Source organism: Balaenoptera physalus, assembly GCF_965194825.1.
Source record: "Balaenoptera physalus genome assembly, chromosome: 15".
NCBI lineage: Eukaryota > Metazoa > Chordata > Mammalia > Artiodactyla > Balaenopteridae > Balaenoptera > Balaenoptera physalus.
The window spans coordinates 40,391,148-40,406,459 of NC_138894.1; positions in this window are offsets into that span (position 1 = coordinate 40,391,148).

Below are 15,312 nucleotides of genomic sequence, written 5' to 3' on the forward strand. Positions count from 1 at the left end.
CCAGGGGAGTTTGTTGAGTTTTATGGCAACAGTTCATGGGTGGGGTCGCTGATGAGATTAGGGTGTGTGCAGGGCCTGTACTCTTCTAATCTGGTCTCAGGTAATCTTCTTGATGAGTTTCTCTGGTTCCTTTAGTCTGGCCTCAGGTGGTCTTCTCTGGTATGAAGAATGCTGACATCCTCCATTTGTTGGGTTTTAATTCTATAAAGGGCTTAAAGGCATTGTTATGTGTATCCCTTGAGATGGATACACCTATACAACCTGCCCCAAGGCTGCACTATTGTTTCTTGACTGCTCCTCTCTTGTCTCTGTATCCCCTCCCTTTCCTGATTAGCAACTGTTCAAATCTGCCCTTTGGAACTCAGGGAAGGTCCTGGAGGCTGGAGGGGGACAGAAGGGTTTCCGTGCCCCGGACCCCCACAGGGTCTTGCTCAGTTTCTTTCTTTTAATTTAATTTTTATTTTTGGCTGCATTGGGTCTTCATTGCTGCACGTGGGCTTTCTCTACTTGCGGCGAGCGGGGGCTACTCTTCGTTGCGATGCGCGGGCTTCTCATTGCGGTGGCTTCTCTTGTTGCGGAGCATGGGCTCTCGGTGCGCGGGCTTCAGTAGTTGCAGCACACGGGCTCAGTAGTTGTGGCTCACGGGCTCTAGAGTGCAGGCTCAGTAGTTGGGGTGCATGGTCTTAGTTGCTCCATGGCATGTGAGATCTTCTGGGACCAGGGCTCGAACCCATGTCCCCTGCATTGGCAAGTGGATTCTTATCCACTGCGCCACCAGGGAAGTCCCCCTGCTCAGTTTCAGTCCTCTTATCATGATGCCCAATATGCCTCTGGTCCTTCTTTCTAACAGCAAGGCAGCGGGACCATAGTTTTATATTAACTTTTCCTCTCTTTGTTCAATATCTTGTGGCTGCATAGAGTAATTTAATAAATCAAAATCATCTCTTTCAATTTTCATAGTGGCTACATTGGTGTTCTTTTGAATGGAGTTCAATTATTGGGATGGCATATATTACTTTGAATCATTTTACAGCTCAATCAATACACACATCTTCATAATAAATATTGATGTTCCCTGGAAGCCTCCACCAGTGTCCCACACATTCAGCATGGCTGTTAGGATTCAGGCAGCTCTGGGTAATTAATATTTTTATTTTCTCCTTCCATTGAACTCACATCTGAATGTGGCCCTTCAAGAGGGAAGAGGAATTCTGAAACAAGCAAAGTCATTCCAAAGGCTATTTTACACTAACAACACTTCACGAAGAAGTTTGAGAACTGAAATGTGCTATGGAACGCCACTCCTACAGGATAAAGACTCAACTCATTGGGGAAAACGAATAGCCTAATTGCTTTCATCTTTGAAAATGACCAGCCAGGAAGAAATAGAATGTTTCCCTAGTAGGTTTAGAAAAGGGGAAATCTTAACTCAACTAAATCCTCAAACAAATATCAAAGGCTTGTAACTAAGAAAACAAAGAGGCTACCTCGGGAGTGTCTTCTGAGGGTGCGATGAAATCTGAATATCTGAAATCCCAAGATCGTGATCACTATGTTTATTAAATAAGGTTCTTATCTGATCTTATATCTGAGTATATTCTTAGTCAGATATAACTGATGATTTATTTTGGAGTTCAGTACACAGTGAATTATTGTCAAACAAATGGGAACACGTTTGAATTGCTAAAATATTTTGGTTTCCAGTAAGAACTCAACCCCAATCTACAGTGTCTACAGTGAAGGCACGGGGTCTCACCTACATCTTCACAAACGAAGAAGAGCTAGACACCCCCCTTCCCCAAAACACGTATTTCCTCCCAAAGGGGTCATGTAATCTCCGGTATTTGTTCTTAATCATAATGTGTATACTATATACACCCATTTTTAAAAAATTGAAGTACAGTTAATTTACAATGTTGTATTAGTTTCAGGTGTACAGCAAAGTGATTCAGTTATATATATATATATATATATATTCTTTTTCATATTCTTTTACATTACAGGTTATTACAAGATATTGAACATAGTTCCCTGTGCTATACAGTACATCCTTGTTGTTTATCTATTTTATGTACAGTAGTGTGTACCTGTTAAGCAAACACCTAGACACTCTCTTTTTGTTGTTGTTAACTCTTTGGAACCCAGAGCATTGACAAAGTCATGTTAGTCAGGAAGAACTATCAGAAAAAAAATAGAACAGTTTTGAATTAGGGCCTGAGGCTAAATTGTGAGACAAGAAGGATTTTGTTTATTTGTTTCACAAGCTTAGAAAGTTTTTCCCCAATGCTGGAAAATGGCATGCCCTCTAAGTGCCTACTGTGTGTACTCAGAGCAGTGTTTTTCAAATGTTTCCAAAATATCTTCTCCAGTCGGTTTGTATCAGGTATTGTCCCAATGATTTTATTTTGCTTTTGTAATTTGAGCTACATTTCAGTGTTGATTTATTACTGGAATATGAAAATCCTTGCCAGTGGTTATAAAAGGAAAAGGCAAACCCTTCGCACATTTAGCAGTATCACAACAGTGTTGAGTCTAATCTTTGAAATCTTCAAAATGGTCTAAGCTCAGAGCCTTTTCTCACCCATTTCTGTGCAATTTATTTCAAACCTTTCCCAGACCCAGAATTTTGAACATTTCGTGTTGTAATTTTCCTACTTATTTTTATTTTTGTTGCTCCTAAGACTAGAAAACAATGCTACTCAGAGTCAGAAAATTTTAAGTAAGAAAATGAGAGTCCTGAGTGTAAATTTAAGGCATTCTGTGTTGCTTTCCTTCTGTGTATGTATTGGTACCAGTAATTTGATAACATAGAGCACTGAATGAAGAAAGTGAGGAATGACCCAAATATGAGGGAGCGTGCACTGCACAGTCAGACCTTATCAGCTCCAGGATCAGTTATCTGTTTGAAGAAAATTACATTGCATCTGTCAATAGACTTAATAACTCAGTGCCTGCTATTTGATAATGGATAATCACACAAATTCAGGAAGCTAGACCATATGCCATTCCAGTTTTCTATTCTCTTATTCACCTTAATTTTCTAGATGAGTGAAATTATCTAGTCCTGGACTCAAGATGACATACATGGGAATAGAGCCTGCAGGAATCCAGCTGCCTCTGATGTTAGCGGCCCACAGGGCGCGGCTGCCGGGTTATGTCTGCGACCCTGGCAACTAATTGAAATGGGCAGAGTTTGGAAAATTGTAAACCTGGACAAAGCAAGTGATTTATGGATGGAAAAATAATAAAGGGTGGATGTGGGACAGCTGAGGGAATTGGCTGGTGGGGAACAGTGAGGCCGTAGGGGTCAAGGATTGAGGCTCTAAGGAATAATTCTGATCTCTGTATTTAGACCAGGAAGACTAGAGACTAAAGGGTGGAGATGATTTAGGGATGTTTTTCCCTGGAAGCAGGGGATGTTTCAGGGCTCTTCATTTGTATTGATCCCAGATGCTATTTCTATTTACAGAACAATTTCTCTACTCTCAAATAATATGGTCATCGTATCACTTAGTAGTGATTTTGACGCTGATTGTTGAGTGAATTAATTTTAATGATAAACAAATAGATGTTCCTTGTTCTCAGATACCAAGAAGATCAGATGCAGGCACTTTCTGGTGTGGATCTGGCTGCCCGGGGATGTCATCAGGGACTCAAACTCTTTCTACCTTTGTGCTATGCCCTCCATACCAGGGTTCGTGTCTTGATGCTTGTTTCCGGTGGTCACCAGGTGGCCACCACATCTATCTCCTCCTGTGCAAGACAGGAAGAAAAGGACTGAGTCATCAGCATTTGCCCCTTCACATCAGGAGAAGCAAACCTGCTCCAGAGGCGCCCAGTAGACTTTGACTTTCATCCCATTAGCCAGAACCGCATCACATCAACATCTTGAACGTCCAAGAAGCTGCACAAATGAGCATCTCACTTGCGGCTGGGCATATTGCTGCTTGGAAACAATCAGAGTTTTGTAAACAATGAAGGAAAAAAGAATGCTTATCAGTTGGGCAATAAGCAGGGGATGCCACAACCATCTACTTAAGGTTTATTGTGGAAGGAGACTAAGTGTTAGGCAACTGTGCTATCTCACATAATCACAGGGAAGAGGTGGTTCAAATGATGTCAACAGTGGGGGCCACCTGGACACCACTGTAGTCTCTCTTTACATGGTCTTTTTAATAGGAATGAATTAGATGTTTTGGGAATTTGTATCAAATCAAGCAAAACCAGAAGGCTATACCATGGAGAGCTGACTCAGCAAGGACAGGAAAGTGAATCCACATTTTCAACCTGGTTCTTGGCTGGAATTACCTCCTAGGTTTCTACAAGGCCAGAGTCTCAGCTAAGCTCCTCTCTGTCTCTCTCCCAGATTTACTGACTTTCAGACCTCAGATTTCTGTGGGCTGAGATTAATAATCAAATCATGTTCCTAGAGGAAGAGGACATCTTGCTGCAATAAGAGTCTATCACCTATTAACTTAATCACACAGATAAGAACATGAAAAAGCTATGTACATTTTGTATCTGTGCTACATTTCTTTTTCTCCCAGACAAGCTCACAGGGTTTGATAGGCATCTAACATCTCCAGAAATGCTAAAGAGGGAAGTTGAGGCAGATCATACTTTGTTTGACAGATATGGGTCCTGAGACTCAAAGGCTTTTTCCTGAGTCACCAAGCAACAGTCACCACTGCAGATACTGCTGAAAAACTCTTTCCACTCGGCCACATGGCCTTGCTGCAAATGAATGCCTCTCAGAAAGCTAAATCACCGCCTCGAATGAAGACAAGGCCATTGGTCAAGCATTTTCTTTTGAAGCGAGGAGTTCTTTGAGTAGTCAATTAGGGTGCGCCAAATGCCTCAGCCCGAGGATTTGCCAGAAGCTGGGCTTGTCTTGGTAGATTCATGAGGGCTTGACAAGGTCACCATTTTGGTTTCTGCATCTTTTAAGCGAGAGAAAACTTGTTTCCAACTTAGAATTTGTATCCTTCATTCTTGTACCTAATCGTGGATTAGCTGTGAATAAGTATGTAAAATGGTAATGGGCGAGTGTCCTCTTTTTTTTCTATCATTTACTCACTCAACTATTTATGGTGTATCCACTATGTCCCCAGTATGGTTCTAGGTGGGGGGGATACGAGACAGGTGAGCTTGCTGCTCCCTGGGGCTTTCGTTCTGGCAAAGGGGAGACACAAACAGCAAGTGCATAATTAGTGCTTTCGATGAGCTGAACTCAGAAGGTGGCAAGCAGAATATGACTTCATAGTTTTTCTTACCATTGTTCCTTGGAACCTGACTCTTGCCCTGTTCATCCTCATCCTGTGGACAAAACCTTGGGCTAGCAGCATCATTTGCCCACTTTTAGTTACAGGAAGAATCTCCAAGGTATTTGAAGGATACTGCTCTAAGACAGAACAAGGTAGGTTTGCTGAAGGAACAGGAAACCAAAAGCACCATGGTCACCTTTCTTCCTGGGAGGAGGGGAGAGAGCCTGGGAGCAGCTGAGGTGGGAACTCAGGTGGGAGCTGGCCAGGTCCTGGGCCAGGAGTGCGGATTTTATTTCTAGCTTGAGCAACAGCAGTATCAGAGGGTTTTGAGCAAGAGAGTTCTGTCCTCTGATGTGTAGTTTCAAAGATCGCTGACTGGGCTTCCCTGGTGGCGCAGTGGTTGAGAATCCGCCTGCCAATGCAGGGGACACGGGTTCGAGCCCTGGTCTGGGAAGATTCCACATGCTGCGGAGCAACTAAGCCCGCGAGCCACAACTACTGAGCCTGTGCGTCTGGAGCCTGTGCTCCGCAACAAGAGAGGCCGCGATAGTGAGAGGCCCACGCACCGCGATGAAGAGTGGCCCCCACTTGCCACAACTAGAGAAAGCCCTCGCGCAGAAACGAAGACCCAACACAGCCATAAATAAATAAATTAAGAAAAAAAAAATATCACTGACTTTTGAGGGGGAGTGGACTGTAGGGAAACAAGTGAGGAAACAGAGACATAGGTGGTTGGGGGAGGCTCCTGCCCTTTGTCCAGGGGAGGGATGAAGGTGAGGAGGGGGAGAGTGAAGATGGATTGGGGGCCTGCAAAGCCTTTCAGGTGGACCCGTCTCTCTTCTAGTCCGTGAAACCTACCCCTGTGGCTGCCATGCTGGAGTACTTAGTCCTCCATGAATTTCACATGGACACCTTTGTGAGTTAAACAAGTGCCGTTTATATGATTTAAAGAAAAATGTGTCTTGTGGCTTCCCTAACTTCTTCTCGAATATCTCACAGCCCCTTTCTAAATGCAGATCTTAGAATATAAGCATGTATTAGAGGCATAAAATCAGGCTAAGGTAAACTTGCCCTGACTCAGAATTTTTCTAATTGTCACACCCTGGCATAATTCAGCCTTCAATCCCTACACAGAAGAAAAAGCATCATTAAATATTGGAAGAATTTAGTTTACTGACTTTTTAAAAAGGTATTCTCACTGCCCCTTCACTTTTCCGCTCTCTTTCTCTCCCTCTGCCTTCCTTCCTTTCTTTCCTCCCTCCCTCCTTTCTTTCTCTCTTCCTTTCTTCCCTTCCTCCCTTCCTTTCTTTCTTTCTTCCTTCCTTCCTTTCTTTTTCTTTTCTTCCTTCCTTCCTTCCTTTCTTTCTTTCTTTCTTTCTTTCTTTCTTTCTTTCTTTCTTTCTTTCTTTCTTTCTTTCTTTCTTTCTCTCTCTCTCTCTCTTTCTTTCTTTCTCTCTCTCTTATTTCAGAAATAAGAGAATGGGAAAGCAGAGGACTTCATTCGAGAGAGAAAACTCAAGGGGCGGTGCCATCACTTACCCAGTTTTACACACATTTGTCAATAATTATTTTGAGGAAATGAAAAGAAATTCAGTGATAACTTTAGAAAATAAAGAAACAATCCCCAATATAACCAGAAACCACCCCAAGAGCCACCATAAAAGTTCAGCACGGTGCATGGTTTCAAAGCAGAACTTGTGAAGCAAAAACCATGATTAAGGTGTCCTTGTGCCTGTTGGGAAGGGATGCGTCAGGTCTCATAGGGGCCTGGTAAAAGGACTCTGGGGTGAGCTGAGTTCGTGACTGACCAGGAAAGACCTCAGTGCCTGCTGTTGAGCTCCCAGACCAACACCAGCATCTGCCTCTGGCCTCACTGCTGTAGGCTCAGTTCTGCCTGCGATGATAGCTGGTTGTCCTGATGTCTTGTTCTTGGGACTGACGGCTGGCTAGAGACAGAAGTGGGGAGTTGGCCCCCCTGCCCTCTGCTTGTGTGCCCACCTCCTGCAGGCCAGACCCCAAACAACTCCAGGAAACTCATTCCTAAGCGGGGAAGAACACAAAACCTATGAGACTTAGGAGATGTCCTTCTCTTTCTTTAAGGCGTTTGCTTCCCCACGAATGGTCCAGTTCCTCTGTGTGCCCATCAGCCTTCTCTGCTTCTTCAAGGCAGAGGGCTGGCCTGGCCACAGGCCCTTTCTTTGTTACCCTCTGTGGGCACCACGGCCTGTAATATCTCCCAAGATGTTTCTGTTTGTTTCAAGGCAAATGAAACTTCATGGACCATTTCTTCCTTCTTTCCTAGAGCAAAGGCTGGCACAAGGGAGGGAGCGGAAAACGGAGAAAGTCAACTTCTCAGCGCCCGCAGAGCAAAGTGCTGCCCCAGCCAGCGAGGGGCACGGGGACCAGAGCCGCCTCCGGCGCAGTTGGCGATGCGCAGGGCACGTTCATCATGCAACTTCCTGAGCGGCAGGTGAACCAGATTCCTAGGGATCCCGTGCTCAGTCTGTAGCTTAAGAAATATAACAATCTGACTTCTTCTCTCCTCTCTCTCTCTTCTCCCTCTCTCTCTTCTAAAATAGGAGCAGATATTTTTCATTTCTAACCCAGATCCTACAATTTCTCTGTTATTTGCACTTACTGTGTTGAAATGCAACAGATGTTTCAAAAGGCTTTAAATTCCTCACGTGGGTCCCTGACAAATAAACTGCACACATAACTTTACAGCCTTCCTTTGCTCAGACTCTTGGCAGATTTTTTTTTTTTTCCCCCAGGGTGGAGAGGGGGAAGAAGAATTCTGTAACAAAATGACAATGAAAAGAATATAATAATAATCATGACTGTTTATTGAGCTAGGACGTTTAGTTACCCCAAGTAGTCTTCCCTCTGTTTTTAAAATAAATTTACTTATTTATTTATTTTTGGCTGCATTGGGTCTTCGTTGCTGTGCACGGGCTTTCTCTAGTTGCCGCGAGCTGGAGCTACTCTTCGTTGCGGTGCACGGGCTTCGCATTGCGGTGGCTTCTCTTGATGCAGAGCATGGACTCTAGGCCTGCGGGCTTCAGTAGTTGTGGCTCACGGGCTCTAGAGCGCAGGCTCAGTAGTTGTGGCGCACGGGCTTAGTTGCTCCACGGCATGTGAGATCTTCCCAGACCAGGGCTTGAACCCGTGTCCCCTGCATTGGCAGGCGGATTCTTAACCACTGTGCCACCAGGGAAGTCCCTCCCTCTGTTATTTTATTTGACACTTGTAGCTATGCCAAGAGAACAGGTATCATTGCCCCCATTTTACTTATGAAGAAATTGAAGCACACACAGGATAAGGAAATTGACTGAAAATAAAGTTGATCCATATGTGAAGATAAGAACTTGAAGATAGATCATGGAATCTTAGTCTTTGAGCACACACACAAAAAACCCTGAAATGAATTCCTTCAATAAACTGAATTTCCCAGCCTTTACCAATAAAAGAGGTCCCAGCATAAGTAGCACCCACATTTTATGGGATTTTAGCCCTCCTTGTATTCTTTCTAATAGTCCCTAGGCATGTCTCAGGTATATTCACCAATGGCTTTCTGATTCTCCGCTTCCCTTTAGATGTCTGAAGCCGTGCGCCTCACCCTTGCCTTATGTATGAGTACCTTTCCTTGCTGAAGACTTCTAGAAGCTCCAGTGCCAGGCCTGTCACTCTGTACCCTGTTGGCTGTACTGTGCTGGAGCAGGGCTGTGATCTGTCCAGAATGGGACAGTCCTTCTCCCCGAGACCCTCCTGTCTCCCAGGTACTCCCTAAGTCTTGGACTAACAGGTTTTTCTTAGAACCTTCTCTCCGCCCAGGGCCCGAGCTGTGTGCAGATCTCTAGCTCTTCCACTGTCCTCTCCTTGTCTCTGGTCCACCAGTTAATCAAAGTCTGTCTTAGGTACACAGAGTGCATAGCACTCTGCTGGCCCTCCCTCTTCAGCTCTTAAATATTAAACAGCTTGAAAAGGAATGATGAGTTACCTGAGCAACAGAAAAGTGCAGATGTTCCTCATGGCATCCTTGCTTGCTCCTGTCAGGTCTTCACTGGCAGGTCTCCCAACAGAACCAATCAGCGGCCCTGCAATCTAGATGGGAGCAGATTGCGGCTCTAAGTCAGTCATCTAGTTGGTGAAGGTGATGGGACAAAAGGGCGGGAGCCCTGGCCTCCTTGTCCTTCCTGCCATCTCTCTGCCAGAAGGCTCTTCTCTCACGGGATCCAATCTCTCACCTCCTTCAGGTCTTTGCACCAAGATCACCTTATTAATGAGACCTTTCTTAACCACCCTATTTAAAACCACCCTGGGCCTAACTAACCCACCTCTCTGTTTAATTGTTCTCCATAGCATTAAAAAAATAGACATAACATAGAACACATGTAACAAAAAATTGATCACTTAGCCACTTAACTGAACTTCTAAGTGTACCGTTCAGTAGTGTTAAGAATATTCATATCGTTGTGCAGCCAATCTCCACAACTTTTTCGTCTTGCAAGACTGAAACTCTATACCCATTAAACAATAACTCCCCTCTCCCCTTCCCACCAGCCCCTGGCAGCTACCCTTCTATTTTCTGTCTCTATGAATTTGATTACTCTAGGTGTCTCACATGTGTGGAATCATACAGTATTTGTCTTTTTGTGAGTGGTTTATTTCACTTAATGTAATGGCCTCAAGGTTCATCTATGTTGTACCATGTGCCAGAATTTCCTTCCTTTGTAAGGCTGAATAATATTCCACTTGACGTATATACCACATTTTGTTCATCCATTCATCCATCAGTGGATACTTAGGTTGCTTCTATCCTTTGGCTATTGTTAATAATTTGTCTCCATAGTATTTTTCACTTTTATTCTAAATTAAGTACTTACTTGTTTTTTGGTTTGTATCTCTCATTAGACTATAAGGTCAAAAATTTGTCTTTTTTGATTCCTGCTATGTTCCCAGCTCCTAGAAAAGCATCTGGAACATAGTAGGTACTCAAAAATTTTTGCTGAAACATGGATGGACCTAAAAGATGATCATACTAAGTGAAGTAAGTCAGACAGAGGACAACAAATATCATATGACATCACCTATATGTGGAATCAGAAAAAAATGATACAAATGAACTTATTTACAAAACAGAAACAGACTCACAGACAAAGAAAACAAATTTATGGTTACCAAAGGGGAAAGGGGTGGGGGAGGGATAAATTAAGAGTTTGGGATTAATAGATACACACTACTATATATAAAATAGATAACCAACAAAAACCTACTGGATAGCACAGGGAACTATATTCAATATCTTATAATAACATATAATGGAAAAGAATCTGAAAAAGAACATATATAAATATATATATAAATGAATTGCTTTGCTGTACACCTGAAACTAACCAAGGTGGTATTAAATGGTCTCTAAATATAAGAGTTATATTATCTCACTTATCTTCAGGTCACCTACAGACCAAGGTCCCTTTCTTTCTTCAATCAGACAATGACTTTAAAAGCTGAGTACACAGGTGGGACTTGGCTGTGGTCCTCACCAATAGGACTGTCTCAGTTCTTCTCTCACAGGGGCTGATGGGAGGGGTCCTAAAACACATTTCTCAGGACAGCAGCCTGATGTTTCATTGCTGCCCCCAGTCCGATGCTGCCAGATTCCTCAAGTCATAATTTATGTGTACAGTTAAGCTAGAGGGAGAGAAGAAGGGTAGGGGAAATAAAAACTCTTCTTCACATATGTGCCTTGCCTTTTTCTCATCTCCATCAACTATAGACTTTAAGGAACTGATTCCAAACAACAAGAAAGCTGAAAGAATAGCAGTGTTTTCTTGTAATTAATTATTGATGAAGCTGAAGCCCAGCATTCAGTTGAGTCCCTTCCAAACCCTCAAATATCAAATTGTCCTTAGAATAATCTGAGTGTAGATGGCTGCAGTGAAATTCTTCGAAAATTGGTCACTTAGGGTCACTTAAAGTGTGGTCTGGGTACAAGCAGTGACATCAGCCTCCTCTGGGAGCTCGTTAGAAATGAGGAATCTCTGGCCTATCCTTGACCTGCTGAATCAGAAGCTGCATTTTGACAAGATCGCCAAGAGACTCAAATACACCCTATCTTAGTGCAGGCTGCTATCACAGAATACCATAGATTGGGTGGCTTATAAACAACACAGATTTATTTCTCAGATTTGGAGGCTGGAAATCTGCGATCAGGGTGCCAGTGTGGTTGGGTTCTGGTGAGGGTCTCTTCCAGGTTACCGATTGCCCACTTCTCATTGTATCTGTTGTATCCTCACATGGTGGAAAGAGAGCTAGCAAGCTGCCTGGCCTCTTCTTATAAGGGCACTAATCCCATTCATGAAGGCTCCACTCTCATGGCCTAAATACCTCTTAAAGGCTCCATCTCCAAATACCCTCACAGTTCCAGCATATGAATTCTTGGGGGACACCAACATTCAGTCCACTGCATACTTTAAAATTGGATAACATTAGCTTAAGGTATTCACTCATTTAAATAATTTATTCTTCCCCAGCTTTTAGGTACAATTACCCTATTGTAATTTCAGAGACTAAACTCTAGTCCATACAAATAATTTGACTACAATAGTTATTTTGCATTTTATCTGGAAAGTCAGTTTATTCTAAAAGATCTGCTAATTTTCAGACTGTGTAAGTCACCTTTTAAAATCACAGTATCAGAAATTGAGTCTATGCAATTTAAGATTCAGTGGCAACTTGTGGAAAAGAACTTCAAACAGAGCAAAAGCAAAAATAGGGCTTTGGATTTTAATTATCCTTGCTCTTTTTTCTCAGAATACTTAGGTCCCTATTGGGCATTGTATATCTAGAGAAAGTAGAGGGCTTTAAGTGAATTAATGCCACCCTACGTTTCTATGTCTATTCCCCCAAACTAAACTCCAGCAGTACTTACATCTAAATTCTCTCACTTGTGTTACCCCCATTTCTGCTATCACCGCTCCTCATGAGTACAACTCAGAGTGCAAACTCTTAGTGATATCATTTCAGATTATTCACACTTTCCCCCTTCTATCTGAATTATTAGATGAACTTGGGGAATACACACACGATACCAACGAACGTTTCTCTCTGTGGAGCTCAGGTGTCAAGTCTAATTAGTTGAGTCACGATACCAACGAACGTTTCTCTCTGTGGAGCTCAGGTGTCAAGTCTAATTAGTTGAGTCACTATCTTTAGCTTAGTGATTTCACTCTCCCTTGTTGGAGTAATTCCTGCACTATGATATGACCATAGGACCTAACTGAAGTGCAAATAGACTGGGGTTAATAGTTTAAAAAATATTTCACATTAGGCCACTTGCGCTGATGAAAATGTGGTTATCTCTGTCTTTGAGAAAAAAAGGACATGCTTGAGACATACTCTTGAGGCACACTCTGTGTTCTTTAGGCAATATTGTGGGTCAGGAGCCCCAGTGAATCAGAACTTGATGTTTAACCATCAGATCATGGGAGTTTAACCTCCTCATTGGACAGATGGGGAAATTGAGGGTCAGAAGATTTAATTGTTCTGCCCGGGGTGACATGGCTTGTGGGAATCAGATGAGAGGAGAACTTGGTGATACTGTCTCCCTTTACTAAATAAAACATTGGGATGTGTGCTGACCGCCAGTCCTGCAATTGAATGCATTTTATTTTAAAAACACAAGCAGGTATGCAGCAAAGAACTGCCACTTAACTTTCTAGTTCCCAACTCCTGCTGTGAGAAGCACCCCCACACTAAAAACAGGAGGACATTTTGAACAAGCAAGTGGCATTGGAGGTTTCTGTCTCTGGTCCTGTTAACAATAGGCTAAAATTGGCCCTAACATAGCCAGGGTGTACTGGTCACCTCTCCGAGGAAGTGTCTCTGTAGCACTTTGTTTTCTTGTGAGCTCCTCTTTCCATTTTCTGTTGCCTTAAAGTCAAGCCACAGAGAAACTAGGCAGGATGCCTCAATTTGGGCCAAATGACCTGTGTAATAGCAATAGTTACAATTGATTCCAGAGGACACACTCTCTTTGCTTCTTTCATTTCTATGTTATGAGGCAAATAGAAAGAAGAATGAATATTTGGAGCAGGGAGTGAAAAATCACCAACTGTTTGTCTGGAAAGACACCAGCATAGATGTGTGAGCCCTTAACCCAGGGCAGATGAAAGCGCTTTTGACATGTCATACAACCAAGATCAGATATCACAATTCTGAGAGCATCGTTAAAAGATGTACCGTTGGGGGTTCTCAGCTTTAATCACAGGTGATGATGAGGGCCTTGCCATGATGTGAGTATCCGTCATACATACAGACTGGCAAACCTTCCCTGGCAGAATGATGGAAGGGGCTGAATCATCAAATAATGGTAGTGAAGTGCTGCTTTGGGACAGCTGTCCACTGGTGTTGAAGAAGCTGGGTTCTTCAACCAGGCAGGAGAGAGAGAGTGGGTGGTGATTCATTTCTGTTTAAATGTCATGTTTCATGTTGTAGGGTTGATTTTAATCCAGGTTGTATTTGACAGAAGAGGAGCTAGTTTGATTCCAAACAGGATCAGGTAAGTGGCTGACCCAGTTCCGAGTTGATTTCAGTTAGCAAAGACTGTGGCCAGAGATGGTTTCCAACGTACACAGGTGAGCAAGGAGCACATCCTTGGACCCGCAGCAGGCTGTCCTACTGCCTCAGCTGTCCTGGGCCTGGTGGTGGCAGGTGGCACACCTCTAGGGACACGGTGTGGTGTGGGACCAGGGCTGGCCATCGGCTGCCCTACCACCCTGGAGAGGCCGGGGCTGCCAGGGGAGGCACTTCCTTGAAAATCAGTGAAGCACGGGTCCCGTGTCGTTCTACAACGGAACTGGATCAAGAGTCCGCTGTTAAAGTGAGTTGTGGGTGATTTAATTACAAGGAGGATGGAATTTTGTCTCATTTGTCAGCCATCCCCTTTCCCTGTTTGGAAATCAGGCTACTCCTCCACTGCAGGGGTGTGGTGACCGCTCCATTTTATCTATGTTTTTAAGCTCAGACCTTTAAAAAAATAAATGGCCCCATCTGGTTTTTATTCAATTCTACTAAAACATTTAAAATATTGTTTGTGTTCTTAAAAGTATGAAAAGCCAGATGAGCCATTTATAGGCTTTTACAAATACATATTTCTCCTTAGACATGAGAGATAGTTATTTGTTCAAGGTATAGGAGGGGAAACTTCAAAAGACTTCAGTTTGCCTGCAAACTCTGTAACCCAGAATTCAAAAAGCATCCCGGGTACCTCTCCCACCGCTCTATTTCACTGCATCCTTCACCTACAAGTGGAGATGGGGCTCTCCCCTGAAGCTTGCCCTTTGCCACAGACAACATTACTCTCCACCCAAATACATCACCAACGATTTCTCTGTTGATAGATTTTTTTTTTTTTTTCCCACCCAAGCCAGAACCAGGACTGTTCTCTTTTTATTTCTAGATTTTGTTTTCAAACTCTCTGGCCAGCCCTGGGAGGTGCCTTTAACTACAAATCAGCAAATGGTGTCTCTTCATTCAGCTCATTTTTTCCTCTTCGGTGAAATCCTGAGCCTCAGGTCAGCCTGAGGGTGCTAATGATTGCTTGGTTAATAACTTCAAGTGGAAAGTAGAAATTCCCCATTTCACACTGATGACCACCAGCATTGGTCTCCATATTTTCGAAAAACCTCTTTTTAATGGCTCTGCGTAATTCAGGGTCTCTAATTTTAAGTGGGTCTGTGGTCATCTGCACTATAGCGTATTTCAAATGATGCCAGGCCAGAGGACAGTAGTTTTGTGGAGGAAGTCAGGGCACCTTTAATATTAGGAGAAAATTACCATACTTCAAAACATTGTCCCCTGCAATATTTGGGACATACTTCTACTAAAATATTCTTTGTTATGTATCTGAAATTCAAATGTAACTGGTCATCCTGTATTTTATCTGGTAACCCTATATTAAAACAAAGGAGTGAGACCATTTTATGTGGCCACTGCAGTGAGAATATGGTCCAGCACTGAGACTTCTGTGCCAGGAGGGCGTATCAAG